General features: G+C 40.7%; 1 long non-coding RNA gene across 1 annotated transcript; it reads right to left on the bottom strand.

Moving 5' to 3' along the window:
* Positions 1-6,547: 6,547 nt before the first annotated feature.
* Positions 6,548-16,995, bottom strand: LOC310789608. Its single transcript, XR_014553348.1, has 3 exons — positions 16,896-16,995; positions 7,105-7,352; positions 6,548-6,676 (listed from the first exon to the last, which is right to left on the bottom strand). It is a non-coding gene; the product is annotated as an uncharacterized lncRNA (long non-coding RNA).
* Positions 16,996-18,936: the final 1,941 nt, after the last annotated feature.

Below are 18,936 nucleotides of genomic sequence, written 5' to 3' on the forward strand. Positions count from 1 at the left end.
TGACTGCTCATTTGACCTGGTATATGGACACTTGTTTCACAGCCAAAGTCCAAATATCCAAATATGAAATACAGTATCAGCCCTTTGTTGAACTGATTATGACTGTACCAGATTATTGTGCCAGTGTTTGGGAGTCTGGGGCACATTCACAAGCTTATACTCCATGGACTGCAATTGTACGGCTTGCAAAAGACTGATGCAAACGAAACGGTGTAAATATTGTTCAGGCTGTAGGCAGCCTGTCTATCTGGAGACAATCATGTTTAATATATCCTTAGTATCATTGTCCATTTGTCAGATTAAGCTATCACAATGTTAAAAACTTTCCTCTTCTGTGTATCATGTAACCTTTTTTCCAAGTATTTGGATCTTTCATTGTTCCTGTGCGTACATAAGATGTGTTTTAGTGAGAGGTCAAGTATATAGATACTAGAATGTCAAATGTCAGGTTCCTCAGAGACGTTTGGGGACACATTTTTACATTCTGCACAGCAGGTACAGAACTCTGTACAGGGGAGGCCAACAGAGAGGCACTGCCACTTTCCACTCTCTCCACAGATCTTTGTAATACAAGTGAGTAATGTCTCTCACTTCTGTAGGTGCTGGGGGTTTCCTAATTATTTCTGGTTTAATGGCTCCATCTCTGACAATCCATCCCTTGCCGATAGGACTCCATAACAGGGGTTTGTGACACCATATCGCTGTCTGATACATTGCTCTTTGCACATGTTGTGCAAATTCATCCTCTGTTGGTGGCAGATTTGCAGAGGCCGCATATGTTGTTGATTATAATTATTAACCTCAGTTCATCCAAGTTTGTGCACATCAGTCCATTTTCCTTTTTATTTTTTCCGTAAAGCAGAAGCGCAAATTCTCTTGCGTCTGGCAAAGACTTCCAAGCTGGAAGAGTCCAAAATGGGCCAGATCTTTGAGCTCACTGAGATGGGTCTTGAGTTTGTGTGAAATTATCCGTACATTGTACATACCTGATGTGAATAAACCGGAGATACTCAACTTGCTTTGCCCGAGGGCCACTTTCGTGAAATGATAGAAGGTCAGGGGCCAGTTAATAAACAAACAATATACATTTTTCTGTGGCGGATTGGAGGTTTTTGGGGTGTCAGCCGGAGTTTAGTCTGACAATGTTGTGCACACCGGATAGTTAGTTAGGTTAAGTTAGTTAGGTTAAGTACATACATAAGTGCCTGGGTAGCGAGCAGATGATATAACAGAAGTGGAGTATTGGCCAGAATGACATGAACATTTGAACACTTATTCAGCGGGTATCTTGCATGTTGCATTCAGGTGCAGTGATTTTTTTGATTTTTTTTGCAATTCCATCGCGGGCCGCATGTGGCCCGCGGGCCGCAAGTTGAGTATCACTGGAATAAACCATATCTGGTACATCACATTTGCATCAATTGATTGATTTTAAAGTGTGTGACTTGTATGTGATAATTGAGGTATTTGTTATCATATTGCGGCTCACACAGTGCTCACTGTGAGACTGAACCATGATGTGGCACTGAGATTTAACCGAGACATAATTGAGATATAGTGTTGATATCATATTGAGACTCATTTGAGAGCTTGCACTGCTCTCCTGTTTCTTTTAGCTGAGACTCTAGAAATGAGACATCTGTAAGGTAATTTAGAGAACTCACACAGTGCTCACTGTGAGACTGAACCATGAAGTGGCACTGAGATTTAACCGAGACATAATTGAGGTATAGTGTTGATATCATATTGAGACTCATTTGAGAGCTTGCACTGCTCTCCTGTTTCTTTTAGCTGAGACTCTAGAAATGAGACATCTGTAAGATAATTTAGAGAACTCACACAGTGCTCACTGTGAGACTGAACCATCTCTATTTCTCAGGAGCAACAATTGAGAACGATGAGATAAGGCTCTTTGGTCTCAACCAGTGCTCATTTTTGTCTAGGAGATGTAGATGTGATATAAAAGAGATCTCAACTTGAATTTTGCTTTGCTATGGGTCAGACTGATGACATCACTGATAACATCATCACTGCTCCCATTTATATACTGATGATACTGTATCAGTATATATATATATATATAGAGAGAGAGAGAGAGAGAGAGAGAGAGAATTAAAGAAAACATACTGAAACGTCCACAACAATATCTGAGTGAAGAATGCCGAAATCAAGAAGAATCCAAATTTTATGCTAATGTACACTTGTACTTGATAATTAAATTATCACGTAAAAAAAATTGTGATTTAATTTCGTTTTTTTGTGGCATTCTCGTCTGCCAGTTTCATCTCTTTCATACAACAGCCCAGATCGCTGACTGAATAATCTTTTTTTAATTAATGTATGTTCAAAGACTATGGCTGAAACGGCGGCAAAATATTCATATGAGTGTGTAAAACGTATAATCTGACTTCAATTGAAATGGATCGTGTAATATGGAGATTTCTTTATGCAAATATTCAACTTGTGCTTTGAGACGTGCGGTGAGTGACCCTCTTGTGTGGTAGCTCCTGATCAGAGATCATAAGGGAAACTGCTGTGTGCATCAAAATTCCAAGTGACATTACCATCACTGAACAACGACCCCTAATCTGTCCATGGTGGAACTTTTTGAAGAATCAGTCATTTGTGAAGCTCAAGATTAGTATAAGCAATTAAAACACTGAGTCACTTTGTTCTGGCCTACAATTTTGAGGTTTGAGTGACAGATTGAGGGTGAATGGCATTACGAGAATTACTCACAAGCTGGTTTTAATGCTTTTCCATTGATTGCATTTTGTAAAACCCACACAGAGAGGTGAAGGGTGACCAGTGGCATTGATTCATGACTGACGCTATGCCCCCCCCCATCTAAATTTTTCAATTTCAATAATGAGAGACTAGAAGAAAGGTATAACAAACTTTAATGAATGGACGAACAACATTTAGATTTGGCGTATGACTCCATGATGTGATGTCGCTCCTCCTGAGCAAGAGGACGTCACTGATGTATAGGATAGAGAACCCCCAAAAGAAACGTAAAGTTAAAATGGGACAAATGAAATGCATGGAGGGGATCATGTAACCTTGCTTGCAAGATGGATAACCTCAAAAGAGATTCTCTTGACGTATCCATCTTGTCATGCACAGGCAGTTAAGATGATTGGTCAAACCATGCCGGCCCGACGAATCAGCGGCAGCCGTAGGCGGGCTCAGGCTTGTCTGGGCAAGTAGTGCACAGTAAAATTTGCAGTGTTAAATCAACACTTAAAGAGTTATTTTTAACACTGGCTCGGATAACATATGGTCCCACACCACAGGGTGTTAAAGTTACTCTTGACATAGTGTTGATATTTCAGAGTTAATTCAACTCTAGAAATAGTCCAAATTTAACACTGCATCACCCTGCACAACACTGAACAGTGTTAATAAAATATTACACTATGAGGTAATTAACACCCATAGTGTTACTTTCAGTTCACTCCGAGAGTTAATCTTAATTTAACTCTCCATCAATGTTAGAAGTAGTTAACACTGAGTGTTAATTTAAAGCTTACTCTCACCAGTGTGAATACAAATTAACTCTTATTGTATTTACTCCTTGTGGGAGTTATTCCCACTTTACACCAAGTGTTGATTTTTAATTAACTCCTGTCAGTGTATATCTAAATCTATTACTATACTTTAAAATTTGCATGTAATGTGAAAAAACAAAAACACAATTCATTATGTCAATGTCTTCATTTATTGAGAAGCAAAAGTAGAAGATACCAACTTATCATCTGTCTGAATCAAATAACAAAGGCATATTGCGCAATAAGCACCAAGACTGTATGGCATTCATTTCCAAATCATTACTTCCATCCAACAACTTTACTCTTGGTGGACGGTTTGGCTGCTCGTTGTAAACAGTCAAAAGCATGTATCGCTGCCCGCTTGATGGCATCAAGATGCTCTTGGATGTTTGTTCCGGTCTGAGAAGACAAACAACACAAACAGACGATTAGAATTACATGGTTGTAATATCAGTGTTATGCCGTGGAGTGCCGTTATTCGATGCAACGTGGATGCAGGGGAATATGTGGTCGGCTCATTGTTTGCGCGTGTCAGGGGGAATTCATCTCAGCAGAGGTGCTCTCTCACCAGGGACAGCGCGCCCCTTAACCAGCAGACCTTGCTGTCACTGCTCCTTGGCCAGGGCTGTGGACTGGCCTGACTGGCTCCCAGGTTGAAAGCTGTAACAGAAGCTCACGCTTCAGCCTGGGAGGCAGCAGAGCGTAGCCAGCTTTCTGGGTCCCACCACGACCGGTCTACAGTGCAGCTGCGGTCAGAGAGAGAGACATGTATGGCGATTTGTCTGGGATGCATGTTGTGGCGAGCCGATTGCATATTCCTTTGCATCTTCATTAAGTTTGCATGTTATTAGCGCAGAGCCCAGACATTAAATGGAAAAAAACAAAATGCTGATTTATTTTGAACCTGATCTCACACATACCTGAAAACTGTAAACAGTTTAGCAGCCATTCATTTTCTTGGACAGTTATTGAGTTGATTTGAGTTAAAGTTGCTGCTTGTGTTGTCATTTGTGCATGAATGAAATCACTGGCATCAACTTTGACCTCAAATCAACTAAATAACTGTAAAAGTAAATGAAAGCCTGCAAAATGGTTTACGTTTTTCAGATGTGTGAGACCATGTGCAAAATAAATCAGCATTGTCTTTCGTTTAAGTTCTCCTTTCCTATAAGAACCATCCTAACATAATGTCCACGTGATCTCACATCTTGTTTCGCTCTACGTATAGTCACGTATAGGATACACAGAGATTTCCTAAAATTCCAATGCAACTCAGGGTCTCTGCTGGCCAAACAGTATGGTTTCCGGAAGCAATGAGCATTAACAATAGTAAGGATAAACACAGCCATAAGTGCAGTTAATGCTGAAATGGACTCAATAACAATTAAACAACAAGAGTGTGCACCAGGGGAGTTTCTCAGTGGAAAATACATTTTCGCCGTTCGACTGGATTTGGTAACGCTGATTGGCTGAAGGAGTTGTCTGTCAAGGCAAGTACTCCCTCCCACTGAAATCACTGAGTGGCTGGAAGTCCAGACTGATACGTAAGCGAAACAGAATTTGAGGTCACGGGCCCTATTCTCCCACAAGCCTTCGGCGCTAAAACGGGCCTTAAACGCAAAAAAACGTGCCTTGCGCCTGTTTTGGGACGATATCAATATGGCTTTAGGCTGCCAAATGCGCTTTAGGCCGAATGGGCGTGGCGCAGTCCCAGAATGGGCCAAAGTGGGCGTGTCGGCGCTAACTACCGGCGTACTGCTATCTTCGCACCTGGCCTACATTTAGCGCTTTGCGCCTTTGAAAAGCAGGCCTATTCAGTCAAGGAGTGCTCTTTTGCCTCTCCCCTGTCACCCTTCTCTGTCTCTCTCTGAAACCAGGCCTATTCAGTGCGCCAGTGCTCTTCTGCCTCTTCTCTGTCACCCTTCTCTCTCTCTCTCTGACTCCCTCGCTCAGACAGACACAACACATAGCAGCACCCAGCTTCCCATAGGAAATAGCAGTTGTAAGTTTACTGCCTGTGAATGTCCCTGTCCCAGCATGCAATTGGGTCCTCCATTTCGCTACTAAATAGCAACCAAATGAGCCGAAATAGATATAAAAGGTAGATCTAAAATAATGTGTAATGGTAAGACAACCTGCAATTGTAGAACATTTCAATATTGGACCAAATAAAACATCGAAATGAAACACCACCCTATGTGAAACATATATGTCCTCTTGAGCCTATATATACCCTGTGTGGATTTAACGTGATTTAGATAAGTGACAGCGGAACGCGCTGCGGAACGCCTTATACTGTCATGTGCTATACTGTGATGTCCGCTCCAATAACTTGGCCCTACTTCACATTTAGTTTTACAATAAAAACACATTTATGCAATGACTTTACATAATGTAGGGTATATTTATGTGCATCATTCTACCTGTAGCAGGGGAGAGAAAACGATATTGTTCTGGACAAACTTTCACCAATATAAAATTAATCTCATCATATAGGGATAGGCTATATTTTTCTATCCGATGCATTTAGAACATTATTTTCACTTTGATCTTGCTATAGTGTAGCGTATTTACATGCTTGCAGTATTGAAACTGCAGTTAGATTGGTTTGAGAAGCATAATAATATGGAATAATAGCCTATAATGCAGACAGACAGACTGGATGAAGGGAGGGGGGGGGGGGCAGAGCGTTTGGCTTTCCTCTGGTTTTGCGGGATCACTGGAATTGGAGCTAAAAAGGCAAGCGTGCGATTCGTTTATTGCAGTTATCCAATGAGCATGACGGTGCATAATTTTATGCTTAAAAGGCGTGGTTGTAATGGTTGAGGCTGCGTCTAGCGCCAGCACGACGATATCAAGTGCGCTGGTCCACGCCCACTGATTTGAGCTGCGCCAGGCGTTCGGCCTAGAAACAGCGCCGATGCAACGATAGGGACCCACGTGATCAGGATGTTTTTTTTTTACCAGGCTATCATAAATTAGGGAAAAGTACAAACCTTCTTGAAGAGCACAAGATGTTTCTCTGCTTGGGATGCCGACACCTTTCCTGGTCTCTTCTGACCCTGGGCAGTGGGTGGAATCATCAGGTGTAACAGCAGTAAAACTGATGAGGTCACTGTCCCAACCTGTAACAACACAAGTTTGAAACACTTGAATTAATTTCTGTGGCCCTTCAACAAAATTCAGTGCATGTGCAATGTCAGCAGCATTTTTACAAAATACAGAAGATATAGCAGTTCTATATCATCACAAGAAGCTCTTCCACTATTTTTTTATACAATATCTCAATCCAGCTTTAAGTATGATGTTTAAATGCAAATGTTTATACATGATACACAATGTCGATACATTACAACTCTGCAGAGATCTCATTGCAGGAAAACATGAAGAGAAGGTAAAGGCTTACCATCATATACTGACATTGTAATGATAGCGGGTTGAAAATCGAGAAAGCCTTCCTTTAATAGGTGCTAGTTTAAGTATCACTACAATACCAATCTACTAAAAACTATCCAATTGTGATAATACTGTCAAAATAATGACAGATAATTACCAAGCCTTTGACATCCTTGAAACGTGGGAAGTCAGACAGGACGTTGCTTGACTTCTAGGGGTCGGGGACCATGTTGCGGCGATAGCCAAACATCAGCTTCATCTTCTTCTTGACTGTGTCCTCTTCAGCTGAATATTTCATCAGTGAGATGGCTTCCTTGCACTCCTCTTCGCTCAGGGCAGCCTCTGGAACAACCTGGGACTCTCATCTTGCAGTTGGTCCTCCATACTTGTCACCAGGTGGTCCTTCTGCACAATATGGGAAAAATACCTTATTATGGTGACAACCATGTACACTCGTGTGAGGGGGAGGTCAGGGCAAAAAACATCAAATTTAGGGATGCACATATATGAAAATTTTGGCCGATACCGATAAATAAATTATACATTGCTCTTATGGCCGATAACCAATATTTACCAATGTCGATATGATCTGTATAAAAACACATTTGTATGATAATCAAATTGTGTAGATACTGAAAAAAACACATGTAAACACTGAATTTGAAAAAGTTATGGATTTATTTCATTCCAAAACATTTGGAAAAGCTCATAAATCTTAGATTTACCACATTGTTTCCTCTCAATGTGAAAATGTTGGCTGATACCGATAACGTTTATTAACAATGCAACATTGGACCGATGCCCATGTGTTAAAAAAATGACTAACATCGGCCGATACAGATATGAATGCCGATATATCGTGCATCCCCAATATATTTTCAGTAAAATTTGTACCGAGCAAATGGTGGCTCAGAAGGTCTCACTAGTGTATTTGTATAATTCTTGCTAAGCTTCTGAGCAATGCTTTGTTATGACCATTAAAAGCTTAAATGTTTGCCATTTTGGACTTGGCCCTTTGCCCGGCGTGTATATTTCAAAACATTTTCCGTTAGATATGCACCGATTGCCATTTTCTTGGCCGGTTCCGATTTCCGATTTTTGAATAGTCTGACTTGCCGACACCGATTTTGGCCGATTCTCTTTCTAAGAACAATAATTGACGGGGTTTCTTTTTTTTTTTTTTACTTTGCTTTAATAGAAAATTAAGATTCATGTCACATTTCTTATCATTTGCATGAGGTAGGAGGATCTCACTCAAAAACATCTCAAAATAAGTGTTCCAGGTTACTGGACAGAGCTTTTCTTTTTTGTGTAAATACAATGAATATAAAACAATTAATTCCAGTATATCCCACAGCTATCATGCATTTACTTTTCCAAAAGAAAAAAGGTGCAACAGAACAGGGGCTCCAGATGGAAAGTAGCCTATGGCTAAATCTGTTACAAAGCATCTCTTCCCCTATGGGGTTTAATGTTTTCTTTGTATATGTCCCTGCCAAATAAACTAATACAATAAAATAAATAAACATCAAAATGTTATCCATGGACAAGGAGTTTATAGCCTATAGGTCTGGAGCCCAGACCTTCGAAGCCATGCCCATGCACTCTACAGTTGTGGATTTGGCTGTTCTTGAGTAGATGAGGAAATGAGTTTGAGTTGACTCAGTTTGAATATCGTATGTTTTTTTACCCGCCATCCGAAAAAAAAATCATCGCACACAGAAAACCTTGCACACTGGTCCGATGCCTTTTATTATTATGTTCGTTGTTCTATTAGCAATACGAAAAAATAGTCCTCTCCTGTATCCACGTTACAACGTGACTGACAGATAGCAGCAGCAGCTGATCTGCAGCAGGCAGCAGTGACGTGGACTGCAGCTGGTCAGGGAAGAGGGGCCGGTGAGGTGAAGCGAGCCGCTCAGACTGGAGTGGACTCCAGCTGAGCGGGACTCTGCAACGTACCCTGCCCCTCCGTGTGTGACAAACTAAAATTTCCACAATGAGGAGGACATGCTGGCGTGTGTTTCCTTTTGGCTGCTTGGGGTGCGCGCACGTCACGTGAATGCGTGCATCGTGCAGCTGCAGGTAATTAACCAAACAAAAAAAGGGGAAAGCCGACCGGCGCACAGTATCGGCTATGTGGACTGACCGGCGCCGGTCACCGGTCGAGGCCAACATCATCTAATTGCAGCGCTGGAAGACCCAGGCTACGCCTCTTGACACGGTCTGGCTACGCCTCTTGACACAGTCTTTTATAGACCAAATCACCGTGACGTCACCATGTAAACAAATTTACTTCCGGGTACCACTTGGGGAAGGCGGCAGGTTTAAATGTGCGTGTTGTCAAATAAATGCTGTCAAACCCTCTCGTTGTTTTCGGCCGACTACTTTCAATTTAAATGGTTGGTAAACATGCTTGTCCGACGTATCTAGCCTTTCTTCTGTGTTTGTTTTATGTAGTGTTAGCTAGCTAATAACGTTTGTTTGTCTGTCAAACTCGCTGTTTTTTAACGTTACAGACAGAGTAACCTCGCGTCACCAGGCTCTTCTCGGCGAGAAAGAGCCTGGTACAGACAGAGCTACTGACGCCACGTCAATTTAATTTAGCTTCAAGTCTACTCTAGTCTGGTCCAACAGGTAAATTAGCTAGTCTGGTCTCCACTAACGTTAGTGAAAGTGTTGTTATGAATGATATTAAACAACAACACAACACGGACTAACCATTTTTGTCTTCTTTGTCTGTTTTTGTCTTCAACACGTCAGTTTGTGCCGTCCACCGCCATTATAATGTGTGGACCTCAGGGGTACCCGGAAGTAAATGTAAACATCCCGCTGATTTGGTCTATACACATCACCCTTCAAAATAAAATACTCGTTATTTTTCTCTTGATTTAAAGAATTACAAGAACAATTATGCTTTCTATCTTCCACACTGCGCGTAGTTAGGCTCGTTTTCAACTCACCCAACACATTTTGTTTTTCATACTGTATATTTTATGGATTTGGAAAATGTTTCTAAATCATTTTTAAAGGTTGTAGACAGAGTAGAGTTTTGCTATACAGTATTTACATTTCTGTATAAAATATTTGGCCAAAATAATTACATTGTTCATTAAAAAAAAAAAAATTACATTCAATGAATATTCAAAATTTGACAGTTTCAAGTATAAATTGTGGCATCAATGCTATATTTAATCCATAAATTCAAATTAGACCAAAAGCTAGTAGCTAATCCAGTGAAAAACATAAATTATCTGTTGTCTCTATCTCTGTATTACAAAAATGGCAAGAATTACAATCAATATTAAAATTATTCTCAGGAATCATCCCCTCGTTGGAGTGGATATAGCCTATTAGATTAATTATCCTGAAGTGTACTTCTTTTCGTAGATGGGGAATGAGTTGAGATGTATCTTTTTGACTGTCTAAGGCCTAGACAGCCTAGACTCAATCTGTCGGTATTCAATCGCCTGTTTTCATAACTTTTAATAAAAACATGGGTAAAGTGTGTGGTAGTTTATATATTTTATTTTTTGCTTGACCTATTTGTTGCATTCAGAAACAATAGCAGCAAACAGATATAGAAGCAATGTATAGAAATAGATTTAGCAGAGAATCACATTCGTGGCAATTGTTAGGCAGGAGGTTAACCCATTTAATCCAAAAATTTTCCCAGACATGAAAATATCCAAATCTTGTGTCATTAGTAGCCATTTGAAATAATCAATCATTATTTTTTGTAATTTCAGGGAAAAGTGGGTGAAAAAGTGTATTTTATGCTTGGCAACTCTAGTGACCGGTGGGACAAGACAGTGCCTCTAGGTATAAACATAGTTATACACATAAAAACTTCTTGTTTTCCCTAATTTTCTACTCTGTTCTTTCTTTTACTTTAACTTTGAGTCAAGTTCTGCTGTTGGATCTGGGAGACGGCCCAGACATGGCATGCAACATCATAGTTATTCCTCAAAATGAGAAAGATGCTGTCATCAGTGATTGTGACAGTGGTGATCAGATATTGAATATGAGGGGGAGACAAGCCCTTGGCTCTTCTGACTGAACCCTCTGGCCTATGTAATGTAGGGATGGCAAAGAGCAGAGATGTAGTTGACCCAGCAAAACTGGCGTCGTTTATTCTGAAAGTTTAATCACTGTAGTCGAGGATTGGAGCTGAATACACAGCAACCAAGAGCCCTCAACTGCCGATGCATTTTACACACACACACACACACACACACACACACACACAGAGAAAGAGGGATTTACATTGTTGTCAGGTTCCCCACATGTACCAGCTCTCATAACACAAACAGTAACCTGGTCAGCACCATGGACAGCATCCTCCCTAGTCTGCACTAACTAAGACAGATAGGCCTAATAGAGGTTGACAATGACAGCAAACACATTATCATCATTTGCAACGACAGATAACTGATATTTATTTTTTTACAGCAGAACTCAAGTCAGCAGACAGGTTCAACATGGGTCACAATTTAGTACAAACTCTTAACACAACAATGCAAAGCAATATGCTATTTAAGGCTATAGAGCTTTTTGAACTTTTCTATTTAAGACCGTAAAATTATGCAGCTTATGCAAACAAAATACAATTCTAGTTGGTTCCTGTTCCTGTTAAACAAATCAAAATATTATCAGTATATTCTTTACACATTTTTTGTGTGTGTCGAAAATGTAATTCCTGTCATTTCAAATGTAGCCAATAGGTTTCAAACAGTTTTACAATATTACCTTCATTCTTGACACAAGGCCACAGCTCCACCCTCAGGCCGTTCTTAGAGGCACATATTTATTTGAACAGATTTTCTTCATAATGACAAACAAATTAATCACCCCACCCTCCTCCCCATCTTTAAACTTGTTAAAAAACCATATAGGCATTGAGGAATCTGACATTTGGGTCACGACTTAATGACTATGAAAAATGTGGGTCGTGAGCCTAGACCAGTTGAGAACCACTGCGTTACACTATTGTGGTACTGCATGTCTCTGCACGGCCCTGGACTGCAGTCATTGGTGGTTGTCCGTCAGAGCCAGGCCTGTGCAGGAGCAGATTCCTCCGTCTCTCCGTAAAGGTCTCAATGCCCCTGAGAGAGGGGGAGAGAGAGAGAAAGGCAAGAAAACGAACTGTAAGTAACATGCTATTGACATTTGACATCTCCTGACCCTTCAATATTCAACCGCCAGAATGTGAAGTATGTAACTACCTACCAATTGAATAGTCTCCCTTCTTTCGAGTCCTTGGCAATCTTTCTGTCAAATTCCTCCACTTCACTGAAATAGTAAACGGACATAATCACAGACAGTCACTGCTGGGCTAAGAGAAATGTGGGTAACACAAAAAAAGGTATATTAATTAACTTGACTATTCTTAACTACAAGGATAGTCCACATTTATCAAAGTCAAGCCCTATTTTGTACTTCCGAATGATGATGTTGATTGAATTCTTTCTCAGCATAAACAATCCTGTTCCTCAGTAGCTCTGGAAAGTTGGACAAAAAAAGAATAGGTCAATGGGGTCACACTCCTGTATGTACTACAAGCTGACTGAAGCTCACTCAAATTTACTTTGTGTGCACTGTGAATTACATTTGAGAAAGCCTCAGCTTGTACATACGGGAGCGTGACCTCATTGACCTTGCATGGGTTCTTGCCCAACCTTCCAGAGCTACTATGAGGAAGAGCCTTTCCAATCAACATCGTCATTGCTTAGTAGCAAATAGGGCTACACCTTAAAAATGTGAACTATCCCTTTAAGGTATTATTAACTAATACAAGCAAGTAAATAGTAGATAGACTTTTTGCGATTTGTGTAAAAGAAACAGGAAAAATAAATACATTCTCTACTCTTACCTGTGATGAATATCCTGACCACGAAGGAAAACCTCCCCAGCCTCCAGCAAGGACACATTCCGCAGCTCAGCCAGGCCGTATATGATGGCCTACCAAAAGAAAACAGTTAACTTAAATGGTTAATTAAAAAATATACCAATACAGAAAAGCAAGCTAGTACACAGGTGCGCCATGGTTGGCATGCTGGATATATAGACTATTTCAATTTCGACAACATAAACATTCTAAATTGCCCCCGGCTTACTTCCTGTTGCAGTGTTTGCTGGTACAATAACTGGGAAATCACAGAAAGTGTGGACCAAAGCAGCTCAAAAGGCAAAAGTATTCAAAGTGAAAAAAGGTGGAGCTACTAGCAGTATTTTTATATAGCAATATTTAATGCAAAGTAATATATCTGTGTACAAGCAGTTACAAATCAGAATATATCTTCAAAGTTACTACGGGCAAACAAAACGCAATGCGTTTCAACCACGCAGGTCTTCCTCAGGCAATGTTAGCTGGGCGTCGGCCACCGCAACTGTGTATATAAGGCAAATACGTGGCACAAGTCAGTTGGGATGGCGTATGGTGGTGGGCAGTGCTATGACATCACCGTATAGGATGGGCCTTGTTAAAGCAACGGAGGATAGCAACATCATACACAAGTAATAATAAATAAACAATAATGGTTACAGCAGAAATAAACAGTCTATAGGCTATAGGCTATAAGTTATAGGCTAGGTTAGATTTATTATTACTTGTGTATGATGTTGCTATCTTCCGTTGCTTTAACAAGGCCCATCCTATATTGTGATGTCATAGCACTGCCCACCATACGTCATCCCAACTGACTTGTGCCACATATTTGCCTTATATACACAGGTGCGGTGGCCGACGCCCAGCTAACATTGCCTGAGGAAGACCTGCGTAGTTGAAACGCGTTGCGTTTTGTTTGCCCGTAGTAACTTTCAAGATATATTCTGATTTGTAACTGCTTGTACACAGATATATTACTTCGCATTAAATATGGCTATATAAAAATACTGCTAGTAGCTCCACCTTTTTTTCACTTTTCATTCTGGTACAATAACTGACAGGAAATAAGCTAGGTTAAAACGGTTGCCTAGCATCACAATTCCATGAAAACTGTCCATACGCTTTGAAAGTGCAGGAGCAGAACATGCACAATGGTTAGGCGTACCTCTGGAAGCAGAACATCTAGTATGAACGGCATTTCATCCATGTACTTCAGCTGTGTTGTTCTACGGAGTAGGACTCTCAGATAGGCGCAAAGGTTGTCCAGTTGTTCCTCACTCTGAAGGTAGACTGGCACCGTGGAAACGGACTTCTGATCAAAGCTCTTAGAGGCCTTTCCGCTGAGTACACCCTATGAGAAAACCAAGGTACAGAAAAAAATATTTAGTAGTAGGGCTGTCCCAAACGATTATTTTCTTATCGATTAATAAAACCATTATTTTTTCGATTAATCTAACGATTATTTTTTTAGAAAAATACTGAACCTCAAATTCAAAAAGATTGCCGGCAGATTCATGTTTAATCTGGAGTAATATGCAGTTAAGATAATCACTGGCAAATAAATGTTTTCATTCGTGTGGGGCATGGAAAGTAATTTAAATTATTTAAATTAAATTCATTTCAATCATGAGAGACTAGAAGGAAAGTACGATAAACTTTAATGATAAAACAACACTTAGATTTGGCGAATGACTCCATGGAATGATGACGCTCCTCTGAGACAAGAGGAGGACGTCAGTGATTTATAGGATAGAGAACCCCCATAGGGAGTTCTACTGGAGTCATGACATTGGTGGTGTTCAGGGGAGGAGGAGGGGCGAAGCAGCAGCAACGCAGGAACAGCAGCTATATGGGTGAACAAACAGGGTGAGTTACAACTTGCAAGAGTCTTAAATAGAACTTCATTTAGGTGATTGGCAACAGCCGAAGAGAGAGAAAGCGTGGGAGACATTGATTGGACAGGGATAAAGAGGGCGTGCATATTTATGAATGGCTGATGTAACCTGAGGGCGTTGCTGCAGGGGAGAGAGAGATGAATGGAAAGGAACCATGGATTAGTGAATGGGATGGATAAACAATCATTGACTAGTGAAGTAGTCTTCATTATTGAAAACAGTCTAAGCCATTATTTAAGTGCAGAGATGAAAAGTCATGGGTAGTGAAAAAGGTGACAGAATCAGAATCAGAATTATTTTATTAGCCAAGGACCCAAGGTATGTTTGCACACACTAGGAAATTGTCTTGGTGTGCTTATTAAATCTAGATCTAGGCATACATTTACCTTGCAAGCAAGCTGGATTACGTCGCAAGATCACAAATCACTCAATGTTACTAGTGATGTCCCGATCCGATCACGTGATCTGATCAGAAATCGGGGCCGATCACGTGATTTGCGACTCGATCGGAATCGGGGGAGGGAGATCGGATTGCAAACATTTTTTTTCCCCATCATCAATCATTTCACTTTCACATGTTTGAAAACTACTACTAATGACCACCATGGATTTTGCAATATTTATATTTTTTTACATAATCGATGCACGTTTATGTAATCGATGACGTTGACTACTCGGGACAGCCCTATTTAGTAGGAATTTGATTTTTAATTGATTATTATTATTTGATTATTAATTGTGTGGTAGTTGTGAGTCATTGAATGGACATTACATGTCAATTGCATTCCATCCATGCAAGATACAGATACATAAATGAGCCGCATTGCTAAATGATACATCTTTTGATGATATTCCTAACAAATCTTTTCTGTGAGTTAGTCTGTAATGATGAGAAAAGTGAGAAGATTTTCAACATACCACCAAATGCTGCTTAGCTCCCTGTGACTGCAGAATGAAGTCCACCAGTGTTTTCTCATCTGCAATGCGGTCAATTTCAACCTGCAGGTGGTCTGGGACATTGTCTGTGATGCCTTGCTGTCATGGAACTCTGTAGACTGGCAGAAGTGTTCCTTGGAGCAAACATCTGGCCTCATCAGTCCAGAAGGCAAACCTCTGACCATGCCTTTCAAACAATAACAAGATTAATTTTAAAGTGTTGCACAGTAAATAGCTAAGGCAGTGACTGTCAACAGAACGGCATCCAGAATCTTACATCTGTTGTTAGTTACTGATGGTCTACTGATAGTATGTAGATGGTTAACATAATGTAGTCATCTAAAAGTGATCATCTAATAAAGTATTTCTAAAATATACAGTGTTGTTGTGACTTTATGTCATGTGTTTTGATGCTGCTATCTGACCGTCTTAGCTAGGACTCACTTGTAAACATGGATTTCATCTTAATGTGACAACTTCTTAAATAAAGGATGTGTGTATACACATACGCTACGATACAGGATTCATAATATAATGTATTACTACATATTACACATACCTCTTTATACTGGATTTACCTCAACAGCTACAGAAAATATGGGGAAGGTTATGTGGAAGGCCCACGGAAGATTTCATTGAGATTACTATAACAATTGCATTACACCAAACAACATCCCTAACCCTTAACTCACGTTAGTGCTTAGCTAACGTAGCTACTAGCTAATGCTAAGTCACTGAATGACACAAACAACACCGTTAGTAGAATTAACATTAGCCACCGACAAGCAGACGTGACTTAATGTTTATATATATTTGGTGGCATTTCAAAATAGACTGCAAGAGAAAAATAAGTATTTTATACATACGGTATTTTACCGTAGATGTGATCTGCGTTGTTGTTATTTCCAAAGGTTCTTGGTTTGTCTTCAGTTTAGCGCATGCGTATTTGCGTAACTTCCAGACCATGTCAAGAGGCGTAGCCAGACCGTGTCAAGAGGCGTAGCCAGACCGTGTCAAGGGGCGTAGCCAGCTGGCCGTGCGGCGCTGCAATTAGATGTATCTCGTCGAGGCCGATCAGCTGAAAATCGGCCATTTCCGGTCACGTGCTGATTGATCGGTGCATCCCTATTTTCAGTTACTTGGATTAGACCAACTTTTTAGAAGAAACTCAGTAAATTATCTCGTCACCGTTTCGTTCCATACATGTTTCTACTATTATTACAGTGTTACCTCCAAATGCTGTTTGTCTGTCTTTAGTCCTGCATCTCTGAATCGTTTTAATCCTCCAAGCAAGGTACCCAGTGCCACTCTCGCCATCATATAAATGCTCCTTGGAGGGTGAAAGGACAACACAGACACTTCATTAAAGAGACAGCTCACCCTAAAATCCAAAATACATATTTTTCATCAAATCTGTAGTGCTATTTATGCATTGTTTTGTGTTAGATGTATGAGTTTGGGAGATATTGGCCGTAGAGATGTCTGCCTTCTCTCCAATACAAGAACTGGATGGTACTCGGCTTGTGGTGTTCAAAGCACCAAAAAATAAACAAAACCTCTTGTGTGTCTTTCCAGAAATCATGACCCCAAGATAATCCACAGTCCTCATTGTGAGCAGTTTCATGAGTATCCGGGTCATGATTTCTGGAAAGAGATATTGCTGCTAAAACAATGGTGCGATTTTTACTGGGGTCCGTCCGTACAAAACAAGCATGTTTGTCAACTTACTTGCTTGGCTTCTGTATCCAGCCTCTGGTGTTTTCTGGAAGGGCTCTCTGAAAGGATGACTATCCAACGAATCAAGGGGTGATCGCTGGGATGCTCAGGAGAGGCTACCGTGGAGACAGATTATACCGTGGAGACAGCTAACCATGATTGGAGAAAAAAACATTATGTACAGTTCCTTCATAAACCCACCCCTTATCTAATGAACAGAAGCTTCACATGACAAATAACTGCGAAAGAAACAAACCTGTTTCATATTTGATGTTTAGCACCCCAGTTGATATTCATCATCCAACTCGGTCCCCGAAGTGTGGAAAACTTTGACACCCTCTGTTACAGCTGGGACACCAAACTTTGCAAATGCTGGAAACAGGCACAAAAGCTTGTGTAAACAGAAAGGTCATTGATATATCTAATGAGTCCACATTAGTCTACTAACTAATATTCACTGAAACTGGAATTACCGTAAAAGGCTCAAACAAACACTATAAGAGAAATAAAATTACTGCATTTTAAGTAATGCATGCAGCCAAAAACCTCATCGCCAAGTTTCACTTTAAGCAACATGCTCCCTGCAGAGAGGAATGTGATCAGCACAACATTCCTCATGTTAAAACTGCATTAATTTGCAATATAACAAGCTCATACATTTCAACAGAACAGCCCTGGTCAACTTTTAGGTGACTTATGTTCATTTTATTAGAGAATAAGGTTGTTTAAAGCCACCAAACAGCTGACAAAGTATCAGCTATTTTGCAGAAATGACCAGTAAGGTTGAATTCTACTTCATGTTTCATGCAATCTTGCTGAAGGTGCCACCAGGGCCGCCGCACCCTATACGCAGAGTACGCAGACTGCGTAGGGCATCATGTGACTGAGGGCACCAAAAAAAAAAAATAATAATAATAATAATAATAATAATAATTTTGGTGCCCTCAGTCAGGCCACTCACTGAACAGCAGGCCAGGCGCCGCCTACTGGTTTACTAGTGGTTTTATTACTTTATTCGGGGTTAAAGTGGGTGCATCTCATTGTAAAATTGGACGCGGCCCAAATTGGGCTTCAAACGGCCCAAATTGGGCTTCAAACGGCCCAAATCTGGCTTCAAACGACCCAAATCGGGCTTCAAATGGCCCAAATCTGGCTTCAAACAGCCCAAATCTGGCTTCAAACGGCCCAAATTGGGCTTCAAACGCCAAAATTGGGCTTCAAACGGCCCAAATCTGTCTTCAACCGGCCCAAATCTGGCTTCAACTGGCCCAAATCTGGCTTCAAACGACCCAAATCGGGCTTCAAACGGCCCAAATCTGGCTTCAAACAGCCCAAATCTGGCTTCAACTGGCCCAAATTGGGCTTCAAACGCCCAAATTGGGCTTCAAACGGCCCAAATCTGTCTTCAACCGGCCCAAATCTGGCTTCAACTGGCCCAAATCTGGCTTCAAACGACCCAAATCGGGCTTCAAACAGCCCAAATCTGGCTTCAAACGGCCCAAATTGGGCTTCAAACAGCCCAAATTTTTCGCCGCCGCCCTTCCTGACAGGCAGT

The sequence above is a fragment of the Poromitra crassiceps genome, assembly GCF_964638095.1.
Source record: "Poromitra crassiceps genome assembly, chromosome: 2".
NCBI classification, from domain to species: Eukaryota; Metazoa; Chordata; class Actinopteri; order Beryciformes; family Melamphaidae; genus Poromitra; species Poromitra crassiceps.